A 15,432-nucleotide genomic window follows, 5' to 3' on the forward strand; every position below is an offset into this window, starting at 1 on the left:
TTTGTGGCGACATGCCCCAACTGCCAAAAACATCAGCTTCCATCATTAGGTCAAGGGGTTAACCCCCGAGGCCTAGGCAGTTGCAAGGTATGGAAAACAGATGTCACCCACTTCCCCCAATTTGGCCTCCAGAAATATATTCATGTTTCTGTGGATACCTTTTCTGGCACGACCTTTGCCTCAGCCCACCGTGGGGAGAGGGCCAAAGATGTTATCAACCACCTAGTACAGGCCTTTGCTGTGTTGGGGACACCAAATAAAATAAAAACTGACAATGGCCCAGCATACACCTCTGCAGAGTTAAAGACATTCATGAATGAGTGGGGTGTGGATCACATCACTGGCATCCCTCACTCACCCACAGGCCAAGCCATCGTGGGATGGACACATCAAACACTAAAAAGACTGTTAGAACAACAAAAAGGCGGCAATGAGATCGCTGCCCCCATCATAAGACTTTCCAAAGCGTCGTTCACTTTGAACTTTTTAAACTGTTCCTATGACGAACCTGATCCTCCCATGCTGAGACACCTCACAAACTCTGCCGAACATAAATTGACTGAGAGACCTGAGGTCCTAATAAATGACCCTGATATTTACAAATACGTGGCCCGTACCCCCTAGTCACCCAAGGTAGAGGCTACGGGTGTGTTTCCACCCCAGAAGGTCCAAGATGGATCCCTGGGAAGTGGATCAAACCTTTTTTGAGACCACCTGCGGATGCCAAGCAAAGGAAAGAAGCTGCCACAGCCTGGAAAAGAAGAAAAACCAAGCCACCTGGAAAAAAGACTCCTCCTCCAGGCCTGAAAAACAAACCCTCCACTTCCCAGTCTCCTTAAAATTTATCTCCCTTCCCAAAATGACCCCTACGTTTTGTTTTGAAAGAGGGGGAGTCTAAGGGACCCATTGTTATTTCAGTTAATTGTATTTGTATTAATTTTATTTGTGTTACACTGTCCCTATAGTTACCACTCTTGACTGCGTGATGACCTCCTACCTGCTGCTGTCCCACCTGCTGCTGCAGCTCCTCCTGTGCCACCACCAACGAGGCAAGGCATGGATCATACCGCAGCCACAAAACAGCGTGTGGGTATCGCTGGCCCAAGCCCTCAACCAGACGGGGATATGCTTGGGCACAGATGGGGCGAAGGACCCAATGTCTTCCTGCCTTGTTGGTATTCCCTTGTACGCTGAGGAGTTTGTTGCCTACACCCATGACACCCACATCCTCCAGCCCCACCGCTGGGGCTGGTGGATGCGGAAACTTCCGGTAGCCATACAGGAGCCCCAAGAATTACATCTTCAGGGGTTTGCTGGGGCAGCCTTTTGTTTTAACTCACACTATAGCAAGCCAGAACACCAATTCCCAGTCAGCCCTTTTAACAGAATCTATAAAACCCAGAGTTGGTGTCACAATATGGCTCTGTCAGTTTCCAACCCCATCAGTCACAGCAAGGTGCTGCCAGAGGGTTTATTCTTAATCTGTGGGGAGCGGGCGTGGAACAGAATCCCACCATTTCTCACAGGAGGCCCCTGCACTCTGGGGCATTTGACCACTCTCAGCCCAGACAGGGCTCAACTTCTCAAGTGGCAAAATCCGGCTAATCAGGCTGGGTCAATTTACAAAATCCCTGATGATTGTGATAATTCGGTCACTAATTGGCCTCATTCTAAAAGAGTTATCATGTCAATTTTCATGCTGTGGGTGGCGGCAGCTAAGGCCCTTGGAGAACTTGAGCATATTTCTTGCTGGCTAGGGAAAAGCGCCCAAGCCACGTCCTCCGTCCTCAGCCAGCTTTTAGCTGAGGAAGAAAAAACAAAGCAGGCAACATTACAAAATCAAGCTGCCATTGATTTCCTTCTCCTTGCCCACGGCCATGGCTGCGATGAGTTTGAAGGACTCTGCTGTATAGACTTTTTGTCAAAGAGCAAGTCAATCCCTGCCGAAATTAAGGAAATTCGTGCCCAAGTTGACAACCTGCGTGCAGAGGGCAGCAACTGGTTTAAAAACATCTTTTGGGCCTCCAGTCTCTCTTCGTCCACTGGGAGCTTCAGCAGCCGCATTCCTTCCATTATCAAGGACATTGTTTGGGTTTTGTTTATAGTGTTGTTAATTTTTTTAGCCCTTCCCATTTTTAAGTGTTTGGTTTTGAAATCCCTTAAGCCTTCCCCCTCATTTCAAGGCAATAAAGAAGGGGGAGATGTTGTGGTGACCCAGCCCATTGCGGGGCGGGGGCAGAGTGATGCCAATCAGTCCCAGCCCATCCCCTGGATTGAGTTTCACGCAGAGGCAGACTCAGAGGGGGTGGTTCGATGGGCGGCTCAGAAGCCTAAGCTGCACCCCCCTGAGTGGCGCCTGGGTACAAGCCGCCTCCCCCGGTTCGGGAAAATTCCTGGTTACTCGGTTGTTCACTGGTTGTCTGTTATAACTCTGTCATGGGTTAGCAAGCATAGTCCCGGAAGTGATTTTCTTGCAACGGGGTGCTTACAGCTTCCTCTGTTACCTAACAGAACCTATCCGTCGGCCAGTTTGAATATGGACTATTACAGCTGGTGGTGGGGTCCGAGGCTGTGACCCAGGAAGAGGTGACCGGTCCGGGGAGATGGTCCCGAAAGGAATCGCCTGCCCGAGGTCCGGTGTCTTCCTCTCAGCTGCTGGCAGAGGAGCCCTTGCAGAAGCTGTCAGCTCTTTAGTGATTATTAGCTCGTGATTCCAGCTCAGCTCTGCAGGGCTGCCTCTAGGCCAAACCAGACCGGAGAGAGAGACGAGAAGACCCGTATGGCTGGTTCCGCACGAAGGTAGCTTTATTGTGGGTTCCCTCCGGCGAAGGGAAGGCCAGGGACGAGTTCTCCCTCACAGAGGCGAGCTGGTCTTCTTTTATAGGGATACAGGGGATCAGCAAGGGGACCAATGGATTACAGAGGGTCTGGGATAGACCAATGGGTTACAGAATGATCTGCATAGGGTATCCCAAAGGATTGTGGGTCTACTTTTCCTCACCATGACTCAAAAGTCTTTTCCAGGGAGTCCTGCTGGGCGGTTGCGAAATCTCTTATCTCAGCAGACATCCCTCCAGGGCAGTGGCTGGGCATATCCCACAATGGACAATTCTTTAAGCCACTTAAAATTGTGACTGCCTCTGTGATCCACACTTAAGAATAGACAAATCCCGGGACAGAGCTCTCTCTCGTTTCCAGTGCTGGGACAGGTAGCTGCGGGCCCCATGCGGGGGCCAGCGGGCCTGGCCCAGGCCCTGCTCAGGCCAGGCCGGGCCGGGACACAGCCATCCTGGAGCTGATGGGCCCTGTTCCACCTGCGGAACCCCCCACAGCCCTGCTGTGGGCAGCTGGAGCAGCCCGGCTCCCGCCTCTCCAGTGCGGCCAAGATTCAGCTAAAGCTGCCCTGCTGTCTGGCAAAAGATCATGTGACCAACAGTGATAAGCAACATTCCAGCTACAAGGCCTAGGTGAGATTAACCCTTTTAGTGCTGTGAAGAGCTGAAAACCTGAGGGAGGAGAAAGAGGAGATGCTTAATGCCGAAATTCTGTTGTAAAGCTATGCTGTATCAGAGTACCCGTTGTAATTTCATGAAGGCATGGGGGGTGGAGCATTCAACTTATACTCGTGAGCAAAAGCACCTGCGCTGAGATAGGCAGATGCTGACGCAGCTGTAATTTGATGAGAAGTTTGAACAGGGAGAGATGGAAGCGATGAGGACTTTTGCTCCAAATGGAAAAGGAGAAGACCTCAGTTCCTAGAGATGCTCCCAGAGATAGTCCTAGAGATGAAGATGAGAAGGACCCTTTGCTCCCAGGGAAGGAGGAGGGCCTCTATTCTTAGAGATGAAATGCTCCCAGAGATGGGTGAAGGGAACTTTTGTTTCTGAACGGCTCAACCTTAAAATTGCACCCCAGTAACTCAAGATTGGACCCTCGAAAGCAGTTGTGGGAAAAGCTGCAAGTCGTGGGAAGGGACTCTCAAATGATGCGAGCAGAGAACCAACCCGGGTGGCTGTCTCATTGTGATAATTTGTTCATAGCATGGGCAAGAGAGACTCCTCTTCCTAAATGGACTGAACAAGGTTATTATGGAAGTGGTAAACAGACTGAACATCTCAAGGGTTGTCTTTTTACATTGTCACTGGGAGAAGGGAGAAAGGTGGGGGGAGGAGAAGTGTTCTGAAGGTGTGGTATGATTTTTTTTTCCTTCTTTTCGGTCTGTTAATAAACTTCTTTATATAACACAAGCCGATACCATTGGCTCTTGCCATGTTCCCTCTGCATAGAAGCCAACTAGCTAGCTCAGTCAGCAGCTCTTTTCCTGATGCCTAAGTCGCTTCTGCGATGCACAGAAGTAACGCAGCTTGACTCTCTCTAACCTGGGGCACGCCAGAGCTCGTGCCTCGAGCCGCAAGAACTGCGTTATTCCTCTATCTTCCTTCTGTCCTTGCTCAGTGAGCATATCCTGCACACCCTGTTTCTTTGATAAAAGTACACAGTCCTTGTTCTTAGATTAATCCTTTGGTATCAATTCCCCCCTTTGAGACTTCTTGTCCTGGGTTGCAGTGTATTCTATTACCATCTTCATGAGCTGTTGAAACCAGGTGGGGCAGTGTTTCCTTGCCTCCTCCCCCCAGACTATCTTTCTGTTAATTGCCCATCAATGCCATGCTGCATGACTCAGAGATAACTCCCTCTGGACCATCTTCCGTTAATGAGCCTAATCAACACTTGGCCTCATGACTCATTACCCCATTGTGAGATGCTCCACCCAGAGGGAGGAACCAAGCATTCCATCCTGGCTATAATCTGAGATTCTGAACACCAGAGACAACCTTTCCACTGGATTTCCAGAGGACAGGAGCTACACAGCCACCACTGGACTTTCTGAGGAAGAGCAGACACTTTTTTCTACAGGATCACCGCTTCAAGAGGACTGCAGCCACCATTCTACCAGACTGCTACCACCACCCTGATTAACAGGTTGTCAGGTTGTATCCTGACTCTGTCAGTTTAACCCAGTGTTATTTGCCTTTATATTTTATTTTTTCCTCTTTTTATTTCCCTATTAAATTGTTATTCTGACTTGGTGTCTCCCACTAGTTTGTTTTCAAACTAGCACATTTTTGGTGCCCAATTTGGGCCCCGACTGCTAAGAAAAGTCAGAATTACAATTTTGTATTGTAGAAGCCACCTACTCACTATGATGTTCAACATGCTTATGTGGGTCTTGTACCTAGCTCTCTATATTTTTCCGCGCATGGGGAACTATCTGCCGATTGTAATGCTCCTGTGTAGACCAGGGTATGGTATAAAATTTGCTTTATTAATCTATTATGCCTACTGCATGATAACCTCCGAGACAATGAACGTAATTCGGAATATATACTCAACTTTGTCTGCTTGTCCTACTTTAGGCTGCTACATCTGAGGCCTCAACAATCACACCCAGCCCCTGGGGGAAGGATTGAAGAATGTTTTTTCCAGCCTTTCAGGCCGGACACAGCAGTTTTTGAAAATATTGAGTTCCCTGTGGATGTTAAGGATGGCATAATCTTCTTGTCAGTTCTTTTTTCTTTTTTCTCTATGACCTGCACTGTGTACACCATGCTTAGGATCAGAGCTATGGCACAGCATCCTCAGGATGAGAGGAAAAAAAAGAGAAGAGCAACAAGCACCATGTCTACACAGACTGTCGCAAAGAAGAAAGGAACCAAAAGCATAGTGACAGCATCCATCTCTACACAGACTGCCACAGAGGAGAAAGAAACCAGATGCAAGACAACAGCGTCCATGTCTACACAGACTGACACAGAGGAGAAAAAACCAAAGGTGCTGTAAGCATCTCCACACAGACCGTCACTGTACCAGAACAGCCTAAACCGATTGCAGTTGCCCCCGTTCAGAAGAAGAAATCAAAAAGCAAATCAGTCCGCATAGTGACTGATGAGGATGCAGCAGGACCTTCGCACCCAGCAGAAGAGGCAGAGCCAGAGATCATCACTCGGTCGCTATCCCTGGGTGAGCTGCGCGACCTGCGGAGGGAATTCACCCGCCAGACAAATGAGTCTATCCTGACCTGGCTGCTCCGCATCTGGGACGCTGCAGCCAATGACACCATTCTGGACGGAAGTGAGGCCAGGCATCTGGGATCTCTGTCCCGGGATGTGGTCATTGACCAGGGGATCGGGAGAACCCAAGAAACTCTCAGCCTCTGGCGGCGACTGCTTACAAGTGTAAGGGACAGGTACCTTTGTAAAGAAGACCTCCAGGTGCACCAAGGAAAATGGAGCACAATGGAACAAGGTATCTGGTGCCTGAGGGAATTGGCTGTGCTGGAAATAATTTTCTCAGAAGACGAGAGATTTCCTAAGAGCCCAAATGGTGTCCAGTGCACGTCACAGATGTGGTTTTCGCACGCCTTGGACCAGGGATGTACTCCCGATACCTGGCAACACTACAATGGAGGGGAGGCGAGGACAGGGTGGGCATCTTGGTCAACAAACTGAGGATTTACGAGGACACTGTCACAGTCCCATTTTGCACCCATGTCTCGTCCGTAGAAACAAGGCTGGCTGAGCAAGTCCGGAGCTTGATTGAAGAAGGCCATCAGAAACTGAAAAAGGAACTTAAGGAAGAGATTTACCACATCTCACCAGAACCAGAGACAAGAGTGTCTGCCATTAGGAGCAGGCATCCCCCAACCAGGGAGAGAGGATACACCCCACGAGGTAACCTCTGGTTTTTCCTTCAGGAACATGGAGAAGACATGAGTAAGTGGCATGGAAAACCCACCTCCTCTTTAGCAGCCCGGGTACGTGAACTAAAAAGAGGGACAACTACCACAAGAAGCTCATCTGGAGTCAACGCTGCTCCGGTCTCTCATGCACAGAACTCCAGATGGTATAGGAATGATAATATGACCGATCCTCTTGAAGGGACCTCAGGAGCATATTCACCGGAGGGAAGCAACGTGTGCCATGACCAGGAATAGAGGGGCCCTGCCTCTAGCCAGGTAGAGGAAAGGGATAATCGGGTCTTTTGGACTGTGTGGATCCAATGGCCTGGCACATCTGACCCACAAAAATACACGGCTTTGGTTGACACCGGCGCTCAATGTACTCTGATGCCATCAAGGTATGTGGGAGCAGAACCAGTTTCATTTTTGGGGTGACAGGAGGATCCCAGCAGCTGACTGTACTGGAAGCTGAAGTGAGTTTAACTGGGAATGAGTGGCAGAAACACCCCATCGTGACTGGCCCAGAGGCCCTGCGCATTCTCGGCATAGACTATCTCAGAAATGGATATTTCAAAGACCCAAAAGGACATCGTGGGGCTTTTGGGATAGCTGCTGTAAAGACAGAAGATATCAGACAACTGAGTACATTGCCTGGCCTCTCAGATGACCCCTCTGCTGTGGGACTGCTAAGAGTTGAAGAACAACAGGTGCCAATCGCCACAGCAACAGGGCACCATCAGCAATACCGCACCGACAGAGACTCTGTGGTTCCCATCCATGAGATGATTCGCAAACTGGAGAGCCAAGGGGTGGTCAGCAAGGCCCGTTCACCTTTCAACAGCCCTATATGGCCAGTGTGTAAGTCCAGTGGAGAATGGAGACTGACAGTGGATTACTGTGGCCTGAATGAGGTCACGCCACCATTGAGCGCTGCCATGCCAGACATGTTGGAACTTCAGTACGAGCTGGAATCCAAGGCAGCAAAGTGGTACACCACCATCGATATTGCCAATGCCTTCTTCTCCATTCCTCTGGCAGCAGAATGCAGGCCCCAGTTTGCTTTCACCTGGAGGGGTGTGCAATACACCTGGAACCGACTGCCCCAGGGGTGGAAGCACAGTCCCACCATTTGCCATGGACTGATCCAGACTGCACTGGAAAAGGGTGAGGCTCCAGAACATCTGCAATACATCAACGACATCATCGTGTGGGGAAACACAGCAAAGGAAGTATTTGAGAAAGGAGAGAAAATCATCCAGATTCTCTTGGAAGCGAGCTTTGCCATCAAGAAGAGCAAAGTCAAGGGACCTGCCCGAGAGATCCAGTTCCTGGGAGTAAAATAGCAAGATGGACAACGTCAGATTCCCACTGAGGTCATCAATAAGATCACAGCAATGTCTCCACCAACCAACATGAAGGAAACACAAGCTTTCCTAGGCACCATAGGTTTTTGGAGAATGCACATTCCCGAGTACAGCCAGATCGTGAGTCCTCTCTACCTGGTTACCCGAAAGAAGAACAATTTCCACTGGGGCCCAGAACAGCAGCAAGCCTTCGCCCAGATCAAGCAGGAAATTGCTCATGCGGTAGCCCTTGGCCCAGTGTTCCGGTTTGGCCAAATCTAGAAATATATCCTCTGAGAGAAGGCACAACCACCCCTCCCCCACCAGGTTCGGGAAAAGATAAATTTTCCTTGAAGGAAAGTGAAGAAGATAAAACTATTTATTTAACAAACACACGGGAAAGGAAAATAATGTTAAATGGTAAAATCTTTCACTGTAGAGGAAAAACCTGGGAAAGTATTAGAGTCCTCCCTTTGGTCTCCTCGGAGCTGGGGCTTGGCCCAGGGCCAGGCCCTCTGTGCCCGGTGGAAAGTCCTCCCGATGTGCTCTGATGTTACAGCAATCAAGTAGTCCAGCAGAAAAAGGGGAAAAAATCAGAAATTCCAGAGAAGGAAAAATTCAACTCTCAGTCTCTCTCCGGAGAACAAGAAACTGGAAACCACTGGCCAAAACCTGACTGGAAAACAGCAAGCCGGGTGCTTCCTCGCTCCCCTGCCGCGGCTGGGGAAAAAAAACCTGCTATCTTTATATGACCTTGAACAAGCTGCAAACTGCTTTGAGAAAGTTTTGCTCAGTTTTTTTTCCTTCCCCCTCTCAGGCTCAGTTTAGAGGCATAGAAAGGCACAAAAATTAATTTCTGGGCATAGGCGGTGATATGGGATACACATCATAAGGTCACCCCAAGACACCCAGTCAGGACAGGACCAGAAGTGAAGAACATGCTCTACTCCATAGCTGGGAACAATGGTCTGTCCTGGAGCCTCTGGCAGAAAGTGTCTGGTGAAACTCGGGGTCAACCACTGGGATTCTGGAGCTGAATCTACAGAGGGTCTGAAGCCAACTACACTCCCACAGAGAAGGAAATCTTGGCAGCCTATGAAGGAGTCCAAGCTGCCTCAGAGGTAATCGGCACTGAAGCACCGTTGTTTCTGGCACCCCGACTACCGGTGCTGGGGTGGATGTTCAAGGGAAAGGTTCCTTCCACACATCACACCACCGACACCACATGGAGCAAATGGATTGCTCTCATCACACAGCGTGCCCGTATTGGAAACCTGAATCACCCTGGGATTCTGGAAATTATAACGAACTGGCCTGAAGGTGAGACTTTTGGATTATCTTCTGAAGAAGAGGAAGAGCAAGTGACTCGTGCTGAGGAAGCCCCACCATATAATGAGCTACTGGAGACTGAAAGACGTTACACCCTCCTCACTGATGGTTCCTGCCGAATTGTCGGCGCTAACTGGAAGTGGAAAGCTGCAGTATGGAGCCCCACATGACGAGTTGCAGAAGCTACTGAGGGACAAGTTGGATCGAGTCAGGTTGCAGAGCTTAAAGCCGTCCAGCTGGCTTTGGATATTGCTGAACGAGAGAAGTGGCCGAGGCTCTATCTCTACACTGACTCGTGGATGGTAGCTAATGCTCTGTGGGGATGGAAAAAGCTATGCTGTATCAGAGTACCCGTTGTAATTTCATGAAGATATGGGGGCTGGAGTGTTCAGCTCGTACTTGTTAGCAGAAGCACCTGTGCTGAGATAGGCAGATGCTGACGCAGCTGTAATTTGATGAGAAGTTTGAACAGGGAGAGATGGAAGTGATGAGGACTTTTGCCCCAAATGGGAAATGAGAAAACCTCAGTTCCTAGAGATGCTCCCAGAGATAGTCCTAGAGATGAAGATGAGGAGGACCCTTTGCTCCCAGGGAAGGAGAAGGGCCTCTGTTCTTAGAGATGAAATGCTCCCAGAGATGGGTGAAGAGAACTTTTGTTTCTGAACGGCTCAACCTTAAAATTGTACCCCAAAAACCTTCAAGAGTGGACCCTCAAAAGCAGTTGTGGGAAAAGCTGCAAGTAGGGGTAAGGGACTCGCATGCGAGCAGAGAGACTCCTCTTCCTAAATGGACTGAAAAAGGTTATTATGGAAGTGGTAAACAGACTGAACATCTCAAGGGTTGTCTTTCTACATTGTCACTGGGAGAAGGGAGGAAGGTGGGGAGAGGAGAAGGGTTCTGAAGGTGTGGTATGATTTTTTTCTTCTTCTTCTTTTAGGTCTGTTAATAAACTTATTATTATTCTTTCAAGTTTGGTGCCTGCTTTGCGTTTCTCCTAATCCTTATCTCACAGAAGATAAACAGTAATGAGTATTTTGGACCAAACCACTACAGGTTTTATCTATAGTCACATATATTCCTGCAAGATTATGACTGATCATTTTGCAATCACAACCAATAGCGATGCTGATAATTATTGCAATTACAATCACAATTATAGTAGTTTCCAGTGTTCCAGCCAGCCATCCTTTCAGGGACCATCCTCCTATTCCTTAAAGAATTTTATTGAGCCAATTAGTTTCAGAGGTTGTTTGGATAGCATTGTTGTCTTCAGCAACTTGCTGTATTTTGTCAAGTTGTTTTTGGAGATCTTCTGTTACATTTGGGATGTGTACACAACAATGTTCTCTATCCAATTTTAAATACCCACAAACCCCTTGTTCTTTGGCCAGGAATAGATCTAAGGCTAATCTGTTTTGTAATGTCAGTATAGTATTTGCCTGTATTTGCCTATGTATACTTTGAAATCTCTTTTCTGTGGCTTAGGATAGTTTCTTTAATTTACTTGCCAAATTAGATTATCTAACAAAATTCTATTTTCCAAAGCCATGGCTCCTTGTAAGAGGAAACTCTGCAGGGCCCATCCAAACTGTGTGGAAGCTGAAAGTCCTGTCCATTCATCCTCAGTGTCTCATTTTACCTTACTTAAATATTGGGCTTTTATGGGGCTTCTTCTCCATGTTGGGCATAAGGTTAACAATCCTAAAGTAACTTATCAGGTGGTGGGGCCAAACAGTAGTCGGGTGGTCCAATATCTGTCTGAGGTAGCCCAAACAGTATAACCTGGTGAAGAAACTTCAGAGATTTAACACAATGTAAAGGTTGGTTACTTCAATTTAGAAGTAATTTGGCCATCCAGTTTATGGTGCTGGGCTGACTTTCATTGTTTTGTTTTTCTCCACACCTCCATTGATTCTTACTTAGATTATACATAGGTGTGATTCCCCAATCTAGACACCATCCCACCTCCCCCAAGTATTTCCATTGTCCTTCTAAGGGCTTCATCCAGGTATAAGGCTTGCTTTGGAGAGTTTGATATTCTGGCAAGTTTGAAACATTTTGGGTGTGATTTTTAGTTGATGCCTTTTCCTGGTCTTAAAATCAAGAGTCATACATGGTTAGAAGGGGAAAAGGGATTTTACCTTGGTATTTAAGTATCTTTAGGTGCACACGTCCAGGTCATATGCAACGAAATGCACCCCACCGAATTATGCCCCAAAAGATTGGGTATAACATTATAGGTTTTACTAATTAGCATATCTATCAAAGATTCCCCAATGAGAGGCTCAAGTGAGGCCCCCTCCCCAAGGAGCCTTCCCCTGGATGGTTCTATCTTAGTTTGCAGAATGTGTTCTGGAGAGGACCTTGGGGTCTGGGGCACACTGATCCCTAGCTAGGAAGCTTCTAAAATGTTTAGTCTCTCAGCTTGACAAACAACTCCAAGAATGTAGGCAAAAAGCACTAGGAATACAGAAGTTATAAAAAAGGTATAACAGAGGTATAAAAGAAAAGGCAAAAAATCTTCATGGCATCATTTCCCCCCTTTTAGAGACTAATAAAACTCTACCTTGTCTAGTCTCTACTCTATTTTTACCCGCAGAACCGGTTCACACAACCGGCTGCTCCACAGGCAATTACACAGATAATAACTGCAATTACAGCTATTATGAATATTTCTTTTACCCAGGCCCGGTTTGGTAACCATGAGGTGAGGGTATCAAAAATATGACCAAATTTTAAGGTGTTATTTCTAGAAGCTACTTCATGTAGAATTTGAGTTCTTTTCCGAATTTCATCTAAATCTTTCTTAATTCTTCCATTAAAATGCCAATCAATGGCCAGTGACCCCTCCCATCTAGGGGTGGTAACTGAATACAGATCCAGCAATCACTCTTATTAAGAATTTTGGACACATTTTGGACCACAGTCTTATGCAAATCATGAGGTGAACCCTGAACCATGGTTACCAGTTGGGCAAATAGCAAACATGTAAAAAACAGTTTAAACTGCATCTTTCTGATTTGTATCAGTCTCTGTCTTCTTGGTGATTTCGGGAGCAGAAGCTTTCTTCACCCGGGAGTAATGAATCCACGGTCCCTTGCCGGCAACCTTGACCGCAGTAAAAGTGGTCAGCAAAATTTGGAATGGTCCCTTCCACTTGGCTTGCAAGGGGTCGCTGTCCCACCACTTGATGTAGACCCGGTCTCCAGGCTGGAATGGATGAGCAGGTGTGTCCAATCCTATTGGTTTGGATAACACGATGAATCTCTGGAGCTTCTGCAAAGTGGAACTCGAAGCCATTAAATACTTTTGCAAATCATTTTTACCTCTCATATGAATTTCCCCTGGGACATGTGGAACCTGGTATGGCCTGCCATATAATATTTCATAGGGACTGATGTTGTCCCTTCGCCTTGGCTGTATGCGGACTCTCAGCAAGGCTATAGGCAGGGCTTGAACCCATGTCATGGATGTCTCTTGACAAATCTTGCAAATCTGGGTTTTGAGGGTCCCATTTATGCGTTCAACTTTGCCACTTGCCTGGGGCCTGTATGGTGTGTGCAGGTCCCAGGTAAGTCCCAAAATCCTGCTAACTTCCCCAACCACTGTTGCACCAAAATGTGGTCCCCTATCTGATGACATTCCCAAAGGATCCCCAAATCTTTGTATTATATGATTGAGCAACACTTTCACTACTTCTTTTGCTGTGTTGGTGCGACAGGGGAAAGCCTCAGGCCATCCACTGAAGGTGTCAACCAGTACCAGTATATACCTGCATCCTTCTTTGCGTGGCATCTCAGCAAAATCTATTTGCCAATAATCTCCTGGGAGATCTCCTGTCTTTGTCACTCCTAACACAACTCTCTCGTTTGTGTCAGGGTTGTTTTTACAGCAGGTTTCACACTTGCTTGTTACAGATTGTACAATATCAGTCATCCCTCTCCCTATCACTACTTTCCTCAAATGTTTTAAAAGATTTTCTGTTCCCCAGTGAGTACTTTACTGCTCTCGTTGGGCTATTTCCTGAAGGATCAGGGATGGAACTACGACTTGTCCTACCGGGGTAACAGCCCACCCACCTTCTTTGATTTCAGCCTTAAGGAACTTAATTAATTTGTGATCCCTCTGACTGTATTTTGGGGTAAATGATGACAAATCTATCTCTTTCTGTGGTACCACTGCAAAAATGCCTTTCTCTGCAATCCCCCTGGCTGTCTCGTCAGCAAAACGATTTCCCAGTTCGGGGGCTGTTTTCCCTTTTTGATGACCCTTGCAATGCATGATAGCCACTTCCGTAGGCTTCCAAATGCTCTGTAAAAGTGCAAGAATCTGTTTAGCATGCTTAACCTCTACCTTGAGCAGTCAGCAGGCCACGTTCCTTCCAAATAGCTCCATGGGCATGAACAACACTGAAGGCATATTTGGAATCAGTCCATATGTTCACCTTCTTCCCCTCGCTCAGTTCTAGAGCTCTTGTTAGTGCAATGAGTTCAGCTTTCTGTGATGATACATCTGGAGGCAAGGCTTTTGCCTCAATGATTTTATCTGAGGTGGTTATGGCGTAACCGGTCATCCTCCTACTGTTTCTCATGAAGCTGCTCCCATTAGTGTACAATTCCCAGTCTGGATCTTTCAAAGGAACATCTTTCAGGTCTGGTCTGCTGGAATAAGTTTCCTCTATTGTCTGCAAATAATCATGCTCAGGCACACTGTCAAGTAACGTGGATGATAAAAACATCGCAGGGTTTATCACAGAAGTTGTCTTTAGAGTAACATCATCCTGTTCTAATAACACAGATTGGTATTTGAGCATCCTGCTAGGGGAGAGCCAGTGTCCCCCCTTTTGCTCCAGCACATTTATCACTGCATGGGGTACATACACGACAATGTGCTGCCCAAGGGTGAATTTACAGGCCTCCTGTATCAGAAGGACTGTTGCTGCCACAGCTTTCAAGCATCCTGGCCAACCTTGGGCTACATTGTCTAGTTGTTTTGAGAAATAGGCCACAGCTCTTCGCTGGCCTCCAAGGTGCTGTGCCAGTACCCCCAGAGCAACATTCAGTCGCTCATGTGTAAAGAGTTCAAAAGGTTTAGTCAAGTCCGGCAGCCCCAGAGCTGGGGCTGACATCAAGGAATGTTTCAGCTGTTTAAATGCAGCCCTGGCATTCTCTGTCCACATGATTGTCCCCTTTTCAGCTGCTTTAAGGACCTCATATAAAGGTCTCGCCAGTATACCGTAGTTTGATATCCACAGGTGACACCAACCTACCATTCCCAGGAAGGCCTGCATCTCCCTCACGGTATGGGGCTCTGGAAGTCGACAGATGGCTTCCTTCCATTCTCTGCTGAGTTGTCGACGTCCATGGAAAATTTCCAGGCCCAGGTATACTACTGTTTCCCTGGCAACCTGTGCCTTCTCTTTTGAGACCCGATACCCACTTTGGCCTAAAAAGTTCAACAGACTTACAGTGAGCTCTTTGCAGTCATCTCGTGTCTTGGCTGCTATCAAGATGTCATCAACATATTGGAGAATGGCTCCTCCTGGTTCTTGTTTCCTCCAGTCCTCAAGCTCCTTTGACAGCTGGTTTCCAAATATGGTCGGGTGTAGGTACAAAAATGCTGTTAGCGAGGATTTTCTTGTAATTTTTCTAAGTCCGTGAGAGATTTTTCTCTCTCACAGAAGAGGTAGCAGGGAATGTAAACAACCAAGCCACCTGCAACCTTGGAAAGTCTTGTTTATGGTATAGTAGAAAATATTTTGATAATGGATGTTTTAGGATTTTGGCCAATCACCCCCAAGGGGTGGCTGGTCCTTTGTCCAATTAGACTATGAAGAAAAAAGTCTATAAAAGGTTTGTAAAATAATTAAATAAATCAATCTTGCTGCACAATTCCTGCCTGCTGGATCTTCTCCTCCTCCTCCTCCCTATGGCTGTGGGACACGGTGATATACCGTAGGAATCAGGCCTGCGGTAATAGTCGGGCTGTTTTTGAATCCTTGTGGTAAAATTGTCCAGGTGA

This window comes from Corvus moneduloides, chromosome W (assembly GCF_009650955.1).
Source record: "Corvus moneduloides isolate bCorMon1 chromosome W, bCorMon1.pri, whole genome shotgun sequence".
Classification (NCBI taxonomy): Eukaryota; Metazoa; Chordata; class Aves; order Passeriformes; family Corvidae; genus Corvus; species Corvus moneduloides.